We start from the raw sequence: 13595 nt of genomic DNA on the forward strand, positions 1-13595 counted from the left end.
TGGTGCAGCGGTTAAGGGCTGTTGGTTAACACTCTGTAGACTCAGGTTCGAGTCCCCGCTCACACGGCCACCAAGAAGGGGGTACCCCCAAAAGGGCCCCCAACGTGTCTGCAGAACCCCTCCATCCCCCCCCTTCCGGGGGGCTGGGGGGGGTGTTACAACTAAGAGGGTCTTGCAACTTTTTTGAACGTTTACTAAAAAAGTTTGACTATTTGAAATTAATGCTACCCCTCTGTTTTAAACTCACTTAAGAAGTATAACATGCATGGAATTCAACTATGAGCTCTGGTGGTGATAACTGATTGTACTGCTGGCTTGATCACAATGTATGACATTGTGATCATTGATATTTAAGGGTGGATTTGAAATTCAAAGAAAGTTATTTTGTGTATTAAACATTTCATTTTTCTTAATGAAGAATATCAGTGGAACTTGAACACATCTTTCTACCATATGCCATAGATATTGAAACAGTCCAAAGTAATATTTGATATCATATTCACACCATGACTTTCAGCTTGAAAACCCTTAGACAAAATAGTGATTTGATACCTAGTATCAGGTAGTTGAATTATTATGTCTTGCCACTGCAAAAAAAGCCAACAACATGTATAACTTGAACCCCCATCTCTTATTCTCTCTATAACTCCTACTCCTCCTCTCTTATCAGTGAAAAGTGCAACCCAGCCCTTTGAACATCCAGCGGTTAAGGGCTGTTGGTTAACACTCTGTAGACTCAGGTTTGAGTCTCTCCACTGTGCCATAGACGCCCTGGTATCAGGCACTTGAATCACTATGCCACTGCACCACTGCACCCCCGTCTCCAGCACTTCAATCAATGGACACAAACGGTTCTGCCACCGACTTCCAGCCGACGACCGACATCGTAGGGACTGGAACCTGCTCCTCTCTGGCTGATAACCTGTAAACAGCTCACCTGTGCCAGGACCAGGATCTGCTGCTGGACCATGGGGGAGGTCTCCGTGGGGGGGGGGGGGGGTAAACCAGATGGAAGACAGCTTCTACTTGTCCAGGGCTGATCGTGTGTGTGCTAGGCTGCCGACAGGGGAGGGTGGGGGGGAGTGGGTGTGGGGGGAAGTGGGGGTGGGGGTGGGGGGAAATAAGTGCTGTTGGCTCTCGAATGAAAATAACCGAAGAAAAATAGCCGGCGTTGAACCCGCCAGCGGTCCTCTGTTATTATCCTGTCCTCGGGTGGCGGGTGGCGTCCCGCGGCGAACTGCTCGAACAAACAAAACAACATGTAGCCCTTTTACCCCTATAATAAAGAGGTTCTTCAATCAATCTTATATTACATTACATTTCTTATATTATGCTAACCATATAACTGTTACGGGCCAAGACGGGGTGAACCCAAACGCACGGCACAAATGACAACAGGACGAGATTGGTAGCAATTAACCAGTTTATTGCTACACAGAGGAGAATGTTCGTGGGGATCCGGAGTCCCCCGAACAGTGAACGACCTCACTGCTCGAAAACCACCGTCACCCAGCGGCTGTGCCAAGGAACAGATCCTTGGCACAGTTGGTTCAGTATCAAAAAATGTTTTTTTTATTTGTGAGAAAAAAATCGTGGCAGAAAATCGTGATATCGATTCGAAGCAAAAGAATCGTGATTCACATTTTTCCCTGAATCGTGCAGCCCTATACTGCAGCTTTAATTTCACTAATTAACTGGTACTGGTCATCTTGAAACCCAAACTAAACATAGCGGGGCCTCCATTTTATGTAGCCCTTTTACCCCTATAATAAAGAGGTTCTTCAATCAATTTTAAATTATTCGTTTTGGTTTCCTATATTATGCTAACCATATAACACCAGCACCCTTATTAAATATTAACCACTAAACACACACAATATCCACACTACCAAGGGCGTAGGAACCGGGGGGGACGGAGGGGACGTGTCCCCTCCAATATCGGAGACAGGCGCATTTGTCAATTATACCGGATCTGTCAGGTTTCCGATATGTTTCCCCCCCAATGTTAAACTCATTCCTACGCCCCTGCACACTACACGTATTTAGTAAGCCAACCAACAAAAGGGTAAGTAGTTAAAACGTTCACTTATTTGAGAACAATATAGATAGCCACAGATCCCACAGATCCCAGACTACAAGTAATTAACATTACTAATGCCCTCGTCCACCTCTGCCTCTACCGGCTGCGCGGAGCAACATTGTATCTACTAGATACAATGCACAGCAGCCGGTACAAATGGGTTAACGTTCTTTGCACACATGCAGGTTTGTTGACGAATTCTGGCACTGTTGCGAAAATTGCAATGTTAAAAGGAATTGCACCAAACCAAAAATTAAACATTGCATTTTGCGTCATCAACATGCGCACGTAGGCCTTTTTTTTATCGTTTATATTGTATATCGTTTATATCGCGCATTACTAACGGTCCGCCGGTGCAGTCCAGGTCCGGGCCTACTTCGCGGGTGACATTGAGATTAAAAATCCCTACACTCTCTACGCCAGGGGTTTTCAAAGTTTTGACAGCTGAGGGCCGCCATTGGATCCTACTAAACTGGACCTACTAGACTACCTTAGTGTCTGTGTGTTCCTCAGATTTATTTTGAGGGTTTTATTAAATGGGAGTCGGGAGATCCAAAATAATAGCCAGACAGAATGCAGCTGAACAAGCTCTGAATGCTGTAGAGACAGTCTGTTGCCAAATAAATAACAGCTTCTCTTCTATACTTTTTCACAAGGCAAGAAAAAACAACAACACAGAAAGGTGGATGAGTTTAGAGGGAAATAGTCCAATCAAATAAGAATACCAAGATGTGACTAAAACATTTATTTATACAAATTTATTTTTGAACCAACCTTTTAAATGCAACCTGTAATTAAGGTTGCATTTAAGAGTTTACAATATCTTGTACAAAGGCAGACAGAACAGATATTGTGAAAAGAAAGACCCAAAACCTAAAACATCATGACATTTGTACAGATGTTCACTCAGTTAAACCTTGATACAACCACAAAAACAACAAGTAAAGCAGCCAGAAACCTAAACACTCACTACAACCCACATGCTAATGACATATAATAATGCTCATTACTGCATTAACTAATGCTAAGGTTAAGAAGTTGTGATTATAATTCATTTTTGATCACCATGGCTTTATCTAAGTCTTTCAGTCCCTCGATTCCCTTCCGGACGTACTCCCAAAAAAGCTTAAGGTCTTTAGCGGACAGGAGCCGTTTAGCTTTAAGTTGAGGGATAAGCTCCTTCACTGCCTCAAATAGCTTCTTGGCTGCCGCATGCTCAGGCCCAATGTATTGCATGATGTTAAACACAATGTCCATTGTACGAATTTGCTCGTCTATGAAGCTGTTAGCAGCCATCTCGAAATCTTCTTTCTGGAAGTCCAGAGAAAAACAGGTTGAAGTTTGTATTTTATAGCGCCATAAGCTATGTTGTTACCTTATTGTGCTGCATATTGCCATGTCATTGTTTTTATTTATTCTTTAGATATTTTATTACTTCAAGTTTTACAGTTTGTGTTGTTTTTTGTGATCAGTAATAAATTAATTCATAATAATCATAATTTTAGCTTCTTCATTTTAAGTGAACTGAGTCTGCCGTGACCAATTTGTGCTGTAATTCTGACAGCACCTTGCGAGACGTGACCCACCTTCAAGGAATTGATGTACAATTCGAAATCATCAATTGCATTCTTGTAGTCATCCTGAGAGTTGAGAAGTCATAAGTTAGTCAATTTGCAGTTTTAAAGACATTTGTTCCCTTGACCAGTGGTCCAACTGGTATGAGTCGGATATGACCCCTTAAGAAGCATAACAGCAGCTCAAAGAGGTGGAACTGATGCATGGGAAATAATTAAATTAAATCTAATTAAATTAAAGGTGCATGAAAAGTTCCCTTCATGCGCATTGCATGCATTTGTTAAACGACCCCTTGCTACATGTCTTGCAATGTCGTTATGCTTTCTTCATCTACGACAGAATATGTTTTGTCATATTTTTTGTTTTTTTTTGCTGGAATGCTTTATTTCAATGTCGAGAATTATCTTGCAGCCTTATCAGGCTTATTATTCTGGAACTGCAGGTATGATAACTTTTTCACAGAGTTGTTTTAAAATCTAATTAAATCTTAATGTTCCATATACTTCTGAATTTATCCACACGTAAATCATAATAACCTGAATAAAATGACTCATTATCGGATGAGAAATATATGTAAAAGAAATATATGTAAAAATTACATGTATATGTAAAAGTTATAGTGCTTTATATACAGAAAAACTGCAGCTCTTTGCAGAGTAGAAAAACATATTTACCCAAGTTTTGACGTCCAGCGTATGTGCAAGACACACAAACATCACCAGGATGGACAAGACAGTGCAGGTCATCCTAAAGAGACCAGGAGAAAGATAAGTTCTTCCCAGAAAGGAATAACATTGTAGTTTTCCCTGTCCGGTGGGTGTTCAAATATAAAGATGAATATAAATAATAATAACGATAAGACTGATATTAAAAATATGGTACGAGTGGTAACCAACAGACACAGGGTCAGTCCGCCCTCACCTGTTGGCTGGAGATGCTCAGATGTCCGTGAGAGAGGATTCACAATCGACCTGCTGGAACTACAATAAAGTCTCGATGGCCAGAAGGTTGGCAGGTGTGTAGAGGAGCAGGTCTCGTCCTAGCCCAGCCCTTTGTTTTGGACACATCCCCATTCTCACTGGTGAACACTTCATCACAAAAACGAACCATTCAATTCCTTCTGCGTAATTCCCGACGGACCGGATTGACGAACCCTAAGGAACCCTAACGCCCAGCCGAAGGCGGAGGGAGCGTTCAACCAAAACTGTTGAGCATGTTTGAGCCAATCTGCAGACCAGGACATGTTCACAGAGATCTGCATTCTGTTTGTCAAAGTCTGTTGCCAAATAAATAACGGCTTCTCTTCTATAAAAAAAACAACAAAAAAAAAACCACAGAAAGGTGGTTGAGTTTAGAGGGAAATAGTTCAATCAAATAAGAATACCAAGATATGACTAAACATTTATTTATGAGTTAACATATCTTATACAAAGGCAGACAGAACAGATATAGTGAAAAGAAAGACGTAAACCAATAACATCATGACATTTGTACAGATGTTAGCTCAGTTAAACCTGAATACAACCACAAAAACAACAAATAAAGCATGCTCATTACTGCATTAACTTTTGCTAAGGATAAGAAGGTGTGATTATAATTCATTTTTGATCACCATGGTTTCATGGAAGTCTTTGAGTCCCTCAATTCCCTTCCGGACATACTCCCAAAAAAGCTTATGGTCTTTAGCGGACAGGAGCCATTTAGCTTTAAGTTAAATGAAATGACATATCTCCTTTCAAAGAGGCATGCCCTCTCCCACACTATGCTTGTTCAAACCACGAGAAGTGCACCTGTGTCCGACTTGACGTGGCGGGAACCTGACGTATTTCTGACTAGTTCCGGAGGATGCTCTCAAGTCTCGTGCATGCATGCACGCAAATGCAGACGATCTGAAACCCGCCTATTTTTTGTGGACTTATCGGGCTGATTGCTCTGGAACTGGGCAGGGATGATAACCTTTTCACAGAGTTGTTTTAAAATCAAATTAAATCTTACTATTGCATATACTTTTGCATTTAACCACACGTAAATCCTAATAACATCAATAAAATGACTCATTATTATCGGTTGAGATATGGGAACGTTATAGTGCTTTTTATCCAGAAGAACTGCAGCTCTTCGCAGAGTAGAAAAAGACTGGACATATTTACCAGTAATTTAGGGCTGATGGCCAGCGTATGTGCAAGACACACAAACATCACCAGGATGGACAAGACTGCGCGGGTCAACCTAAAGAGACCAGGAGAAAGATCAGTTCTTCCTGACATGGAAAGGAATGCCAATGCAGTTGTCCCTGTCCAGTGGGTGTTCAATTATAAAGATGAATATAAATAATAATAACAACGATAAGAATAATATAAAAAAGATGGTACGAGTGGTAACCATCAGAAACAGGGTCAGTCCGCCCTCACCTGTTGGCTGGAGATACTCGGATGTCCGTGAGAGAGGATTCACAATCAACTTGCTGGAACTGCAATAAAGTCTCAATGGCCAGAAGGTTGGCAGGTGTGTAGAGGAGCAGGTGTGTAGAGGAGCAGGTGTGTAGAGGAGCAGGTGTCATCTAGGCCCAGCTCTTTGTTTTGGGCACATCCCCATTCTCACTGGTGAACGCACAACATTCAATCCCTTCATTTTAATTCCCGACATTATTTGTGTGCGTCTGTGTGTGAGTCTGCGTCTGTGTGTGTCTGTACTTGGGTATATGTTTCTATGTTAAGTATAGATAATAGATAATATATGGATAGTAAGATGGATCAACACTACACCGGTTGGTTCTGCTGGTCCTGCAGACAATCAAATATAAGATCCCACATTTCTATACATTCACCCTTTCACAGCAGAGTTCATAGGATCCATAGAATTTTTTGATATGAATTGATGTAATGATTGGTATTGAACCATGGGGGTAGGCTTATTCTGAGTTTTGGTGGGGACACTACCCAGACCCCCCCACTAAATGAAATAACGTATGATGCACGCCTGACTTTAACTTTGTTTGATGCATTATCTGGTGATACATATGCAGTAAAACATTGAGTGTAGCACCATTGTACACACATGCTTTGTAAGCAAAGACAAAGATTCCGTCCACCTATTAAATTATAAAATAGATCTGTCTCAAAAGACGTTTTTACACTGCCAAATATGCACGTCTTATGCGCGCCTTTTTCCCGGCATGGTCTGTGCGTTTACACTGCCCGAGGTAAATTGCTGGCTTGAGCTAGCACCCAAATTTACCCTCCCGGACCCTACACACATTGGCGGTTTCATTTTAATGAAAATGCGATTAGAAGCTCCGCGGTGGGGTGTAGGGGGGGGCTTGGGTAGAGGTGTTGCTATCAACATGAGTAATTCTAGCTGGAGAAGGGCATGGGTTCATTCTATTGAAGTCTACGCAATACTATTGTGTAGCCTACTATTGTTGTTTTTATAATTGCCATTTCACTATTTTCCTCAAATTCATTCGCTGAATAGTGTCCTGGTTACACGTGCATGCGTGCGTGTATCTGTTGGGTTATCTGGATTATATAGGATGTAACAAGCAAGTGATAGCCAGTGATAAACAGATAAGACAGTGAAAACCGCAAGCTGCTGACAATCATGGGAGAGAAGGTGATGCAGGCACATTAAACGAAGATGGGGAGAATTGATGCGACATACGAGAAATACGCAGAGGTACTTTCCTTACGAAAAGCCGCGACCGAACCGGCTGGGCAGTGTAAAAAGGAAGACGTATGTTGGGAGGCGGTACCGAAGTGGGAATTTAACCCTTTGTGTACAGCATGAGGCGCTTTTTTTTCGTTTCAACCTGAATATTTGTGGGGACGTTTCAGTCGTCATTTGACATTGGTGGGGACACGTCCCCTGGTCCCCCCCAAATCTACGCCCTTGTAAATTGAACATTGAAACATATGTGGTGAGGATAGTGAGAAAATTGTTCAAGGCACACCACACTGTAGAGATCCCTCATAAAGTGCTGGACAGGGAAATCTGTATGGGCATGAATTGAGCGTAATGCTATAAAATGAGAATTATGCTTTTGTTTGTTTTTATGTGCAACTATATCGCAATTCATCGTTCATGGATGTGATTCCAACATACAAAATTAAGAACAATCGTAGTCACTTATTTAGCAACAGCCGTTGGGGTCACATGGATGTTGAGGTTAAACAACGGGTCTTGGAAAACGGTTGAACCTTCAACTGTGAGGTTTGGCCACAGAAAACCTTCCTCAAAGTGGATTAAGTATGGGAAAATAAAGAGTCAAATACTTAAAGATAGGAATGGTGCCAATCTCATCTGGGAATCCAGAAATGTGTGCACACTTTGTTACAAATAAAATAGCAAAAGTAAATAGAACTGCTCTGATTATACAGGGAATGGAATAACATAACGTTCATCTGACTGGACCATGGATGGCATTAACAGAAAAAGACATCAGATATCTCCAAACTGGTTACAGATCTCTACAATATATTCAAATGGCAGTAAAATTATCAGGGCATCTGATGCAGAACATGCCATGTCAGGGCAGGTCAAGAAACAACGTCCTGCATTGTTTCAGTCGGCGTTCTCGGGCCTGCTGGCAGCATTTTTGCATTCGTTTTGAAACGTTGACGATATAATTTGAATCCGGTGCTTTGCTATTCTATCAACGCATGCTGGGTGATGACATTCAAGCAAGTTTGCATGGGTTGTTTGTGTGCTTCTGTGTGTGAGTCTGTGTCTGTATGTGGGTTTATGTTTCAAAGTTGAGTATAGATAATAGATAATATGTGGATAGAAAGATGGATCAATGGATCAACAACACTGCAAACTCTTTAAAGCAATTTACTCCAATTGTCTACAACAACGTTACTTTAGCCGTCCAAAAAACACCTCTTTCTGGGACGGAAGGAGACGATGGTGTTGGGAGATGTGTGCCTCACCCAACCAGTCTCTTTCAGTACATTACATTACCACTGTGCACACAGGACTGTGTCTGATTTGAATGTCCACATAAGTATGTACAGAAGATTGGTTGCAAACTAGAACACAGGCCGGTTGGTTCTTCTAACCTTTAAAGACGTTCTTGTGTTTACATTTGTCCAAAATGGGACATCGAATGCGCTCCACCAAAATGCGAGGCGCTTAATATATATATATGCTTCTAAAATGGTAAATACCATAATAAAGTAACAATAATCAAATCAGTGAACATTCAACTAGATTTCCACTTGTTTTGTTCCCATGTTCTTTGCCTGAGCGTTTGTTGTGTTTGTACAGGAATCTGCAGACCAGAACGTGTTCAGAGACCTGCATTTGGTTATTCAAAGTCTGTTGCCAAATAAATAATGGCTTCTCTTCTATACTTTTTCACAAGGCAAAAAAAAAAAACACCACAGAAAGTTGGTTGAGTTTAGAGGGAAATAATCCAATCAAATAAGAATACCAAGATATGACAAAAACATTTGTTTAAAAAAATGTTTTAATCAGTCTTTTAAATGCAACCTGTAATAAAGGAAGGTTTACAAGAGCTGTATACAAAGGCAGACAGAACAGATAATGTGGAAAGAAAGACCAAAAAACAAAAACAAACCAAAATAAGAATACCAAGAAGTGACAAAAACATTTATCTATTCGTATATTTACCAGTAATTAGGGAGAGATTGCAAGATCTGTATACAAACGCAGACCGAACAGATATTGTGAAAAGAAAGACCCAAAACATCATGACATTTGTACAGATGTTAACTCAGTTAAACCTTGATACAACCACAAAAACAACAAATAAAGCAGTCAGAAACCTGAACTATCTGACCCTGACACGGGCCAACAGGTTCCAGCCTCCATCATCCTATGTGCGACACAGTGAAGCATCAAAGATAAGGAACCCACCAACTCTAACGCCTATGCTAATGCCGTATAAAAATGCTCATTACTGCATTAACTAATGCTAATCTTAATGAGGTGTGACTATAATTCATTTTTGATCACCAAGGTTTCATGTAAGACTTTGAGGCTCTCGATTGCCTTCTGGAAGTACTTCCAAAGGAGCTTATTGTCTTTAGTGGACAGGAGCCGTTTAGCTTTTAGTTCATGGAGAGTCTCCTTCACTGCCTCAAAAAGCTTCTTGGCTGCCGCATACTCAGGCTCACTGTTTTGTAGGACGTGCAACACATAGTCCCATTGACGAATTTGCTCGTCTATTAAGCTGTCAGCAACCATCTCATCATCGGAGACTTCCTGGAAGTGCAGAGAACAACAAGTTACAACAAGCAACAAGTTTGTATTTTATAGTGGCATAAGCTATGTTGTTACTTTATTGTGCTGCTTATTGCCATGTCATATTTTTTATTTATGTTTAGATATTCTTTTACTTCAGGTTTTACAGTTTGTGTTGTTTTTTGTTATCAGTTATTTCTTCATTATGTAAGTGATAATGTTCAGTGAGCCAGACATTAATGTGAGATAAACTGACGTGAACTAAATGGTTTTGTGACCTTAATAAATTAAATCATAATAATCATAATTTTAGCTTCTAAATTTTAAGTGAACTGAGTCTGACCGTGACCAATTTGTGCCGTAGTTCTGACAGCACCGTGCGAGACGTGACCCACCTTCAAGGAATTGATGTAGAATTCGCCAGCTTCAATCACCTTCCTGTAGTCATCCTGAGAGTTGACAAGTAATAAGTCTATTTGCAGTTCTAAAGACATTTGTTCCCTTGACCAGTGGTCCAACTGGTATGAGTCGGCTATACCCCTTAAGAAGCATAACATCGGCTCAAAGAGGTGGAATTGAGGCATGGGAAATAATTAAATTAAATCTAATTAAATGAAAGGTGCATAAAAAGATCCCTTTCATGGGCATTGCATGCATTTGTTAAACGACCCCTTTCAACATGTCTTGCAGTGTTGTTATGCTTTCTTCATCTACGTCAGAATATGTTGACACATTTTTTGTGTTTTTGGCTGGAATGCTTAATTTCAATGTTGCAGAATTATTTTGCAGACTTATCTGGCTGATTGCTCTGGAACTGGGCAGGGCTGATAACCTTTTCACCAAGTTGTTTTAAAATCCAATGAAATCATATTATTGCATATACTTTTGCATTTAACCACACAAAAAAACATAATAACATGAATAAAATGACACATTATTATCGGTTGAGTAATGTAAACGTTATAGTGCTTTTTATCCAGAAAAATTGCAGCTCTTTGCAGAGTAGAAAAAGACCAGACATATTTACCAGTAACTGCTTCATTTGAGTTTTGACGTCCAGCGTATGTGCAAGACACACAAACATCACCAGGATGGACAAGACAGCGCGGGTCATCCTAAAGAGACCAGGCGAAAGATCAGTTCTTCCGAGCCCGGAGAGGAATGCCATTGTAGTTTTCCCTGTCCGGTGGGTGTTCAAATATAAAGATGAATATGAATAATAATAACAATAATCAAAAATATATAATAATAATAAGAATGATATTAAAAGTATGGTACAAGTGGTAACCATGAGACACAGGGTCAGTCCGCCCTCACCTGTTGTCTGGAGATGCTCGGATATCCGTGAGAGAGAAATCCAATCAACCTGCTGGAACTTCAATAAAGTCTCGATTGCCAGAAGGTTGCCAGGTACATTATATAGGGGAGCAGGAATCGTCTTACCCCATTCCTTTTTTTCTGGGCACATTCCCATTCTTCCTGGCAATCACTTATCATCAATCATTCATTCTGTGTAATCCCCTGAAGGACTGGGGCGCCCCGTGGTTCTGCACCCCGCCCAGCGCTCCCTGGTGCCGGGGCAGCCGGTGGAGCGTTTAACCAAAGCTGTTATTGAAAGTAACATGTCATCTTTATATTTAATAATATACTATAGTCTCTTCCTGAACCTGGGAACATCTCAAATTAAATGCCAAACATGGTAAAAATGTGGAAACATTGAAAACATATACAATACTACGCATTGAGCAACACACACACACACACAGACACACACACACACACACACACACACAGACACACACACACACACACACACACACACACACACACAAACACACGCAAAGACAAACCACGTCATATGATGTAACCTTCAAGACTGGACAGGGAAATCTGCATAGGCATGAATTGCTATAAAATCTGTTAATTGTGTGAGTCTGTGTCTGTCTGTACTTGGGTTTATGTTTCTATGTTAAACATAGATAATAGATAATATATGGATAGAAATATGGATCGATGGATGAACACACTGCAAAGTGGATTAAGTATGGGAAAATAAAGAGTCAAATACTTAAAGAAAGATAGGAATGGTGCCAATTTCATCTGGGAATCCAGAAATGTGTGCTCACTTCCTTACAAATATAATAGCAAAAGTAAATAGAACTGCTCTGATTATACAGGGAATGGAATAACATAACGTTCATCTGACTGGACCATTGATGGCATTAACAGAAAAAGACATCAGATATCTCCAAACTGGTTACAGATCTCTACAATATATTCAAATGGCAGTAAAATTATAAGGGCATCTGATGCAGAACTTGCCATGTCAGGGCAGCTCACAAAACAACGTCCTGCATTGTTTCAGTCGAGGTTCTCGGGCCTGCTGGCAGCATTTTTGCATTCATTTTGGAAAGTTGACGATATAATTTGAATCCGGTGCTTTGCTATTCCATCAACGCATGCTGGGTGATGACATTCAAGCAAGTTTGCATGGGTTGTTTGTGTGCTTCTGTGTGTGAGTCTGTGTCTGTATGTGGGTTTATGTTTCAATGTTAAGTATAGATAATAGATAATATGTGGATAGAAAGATGGATCAATGGATCAACACAACACTGCAAACTCTTTAAAGCAACTGAATCCGATTGTCTACAACAACGTTACTTTAGCCGTCCAAAAAACACCTCTTTCTGGGACGGATGGAGACGATGGTGTTGGGAGATGCGTGCCTCACCCAACCAGTCTCTGTCAACATAATGCAACATAATGCTGCAGATAAATAAAATTAGTATTGGGTTTCTTTCCTTTAGTGCAAACCATTCTAAAAGGCACTACACTTAGTTTAAGTCCTTGGTTCTTAAATGCCACCCAAGATGCAGAGAACAGGAAAAACGGGTGTCTTTCTAGATAAGGAACAGAAACTGTACTGACAATTAGGGATGGGCATGATTAATTGATGATCGATCATTGATTGTTAAGATTTTTGTCGATTACGTGATATTTTTAACCATCAAAAGGAGGTTGACCCAGCCGGAGAGGTGGTCTCGGAGACGTTGCTCAACAGGAAGCAAAGAGGAGATGGAACGTCTTTTGGATATTTGGGTCTGATATCCAAAAGACATTCCGTCTCCTCTTTGCTCCATGTTGAGCCACCACCCGACGGTCCGACAAAAGAAAGTAAAAGTATGCTGGAAAACATAACTTAAAAATGCCGAGGCATTTAACACATTCCGAGTCAGGATGAGGGAGAAGGAGTTGGACCAGTCCGCAGATCAATGTATATCACGCTGGATATCCATGATTGTTTACTCTCACCGGTGCTTCCCCCCCCCCCCCCCCTTTTTCTTTAACGCTTTACAACGCCCCCAGAACTTTTTGTCCAATGATTTAACGTTCTTTGCACACATGCAGGTTTGTTGACGAATTCTGGCACTGTTGCGAAAATTGCAATGTGAAAAGGAGTTGCATCAAACCAAAAATTAAACATTGTATTTTGCGTCATCAACATGCATTATCGCGATAGAATTAAAATCTCTATCGTAGGCCATTTTTTATCGTTTATATCGTATATCGTTTATATCGCGCATTACTATCTAAGGGTAGACTACTTGTAATTTTAGCTGACTTAAAACTTAAAAGCCAGCTAAAATGTACAAGTATCCTGAGTTTAATGTCTGCTAATAGTGTAATGCAGCCAATCAAAATATTCAAAATCAGCTTACATAAATGTTAACCCCAA

At 40.5% G+C, this 13595-nt stretch overlaps 1 long non-coding RNA gene across 4 annotated transcripts; it reads right to left on the reverse strand.

The window, feature by feature from the left end:
- Positions 1 to 2810: 2810 nt before the first annotated feature.
- LOC307090900 lies at positions 2811 to 10300 on the reverse strand. 4 transcript variants are annotated; one of them, XR_013812690.1, is made up of 6 exons: positions 6067 to 6258; positions 5806 to 5884; positions 4577 to 4743; positions 4330 to 4402; positions 3667 to 3720; positions 2811 to 3391 (listed from the first exon to the last, which is right to left on the reverse strand). It is a non-coding gene; the product is annotated as an uncharacterized lncRNA (long non-coding RNA). The 4 variants fall into 4 exon arrangements; XR_013812691.1 differs by having other exon boundaries at positions 4577 to 4705; positions 6067 to 6252; XR_013812688.1 differs by lacking the exons at positions 5806 to 5884; positions 6067 to 6258 and adding an exon at positions 10255 to 10300 and having other exon boundaries at positions 4577 to 4705.
- Positions 10301 to 13595: the final 3295 nt, after the last annotated feature.

The sequence above is a fragment of the Pollachius pollachius genome (genome assembly GCF_949987615.1).
Source record: "Pollachius pollachius genome assembly, chromosome: 20".
In the NCBI taxonomy this organism is placed as follows: domain Eukaryota; kingdom Metazoa; phylum Chordata; class Actinopteri; order Gadiformes; family Gadidae; genus Pollachius; species Pollachius pollachius.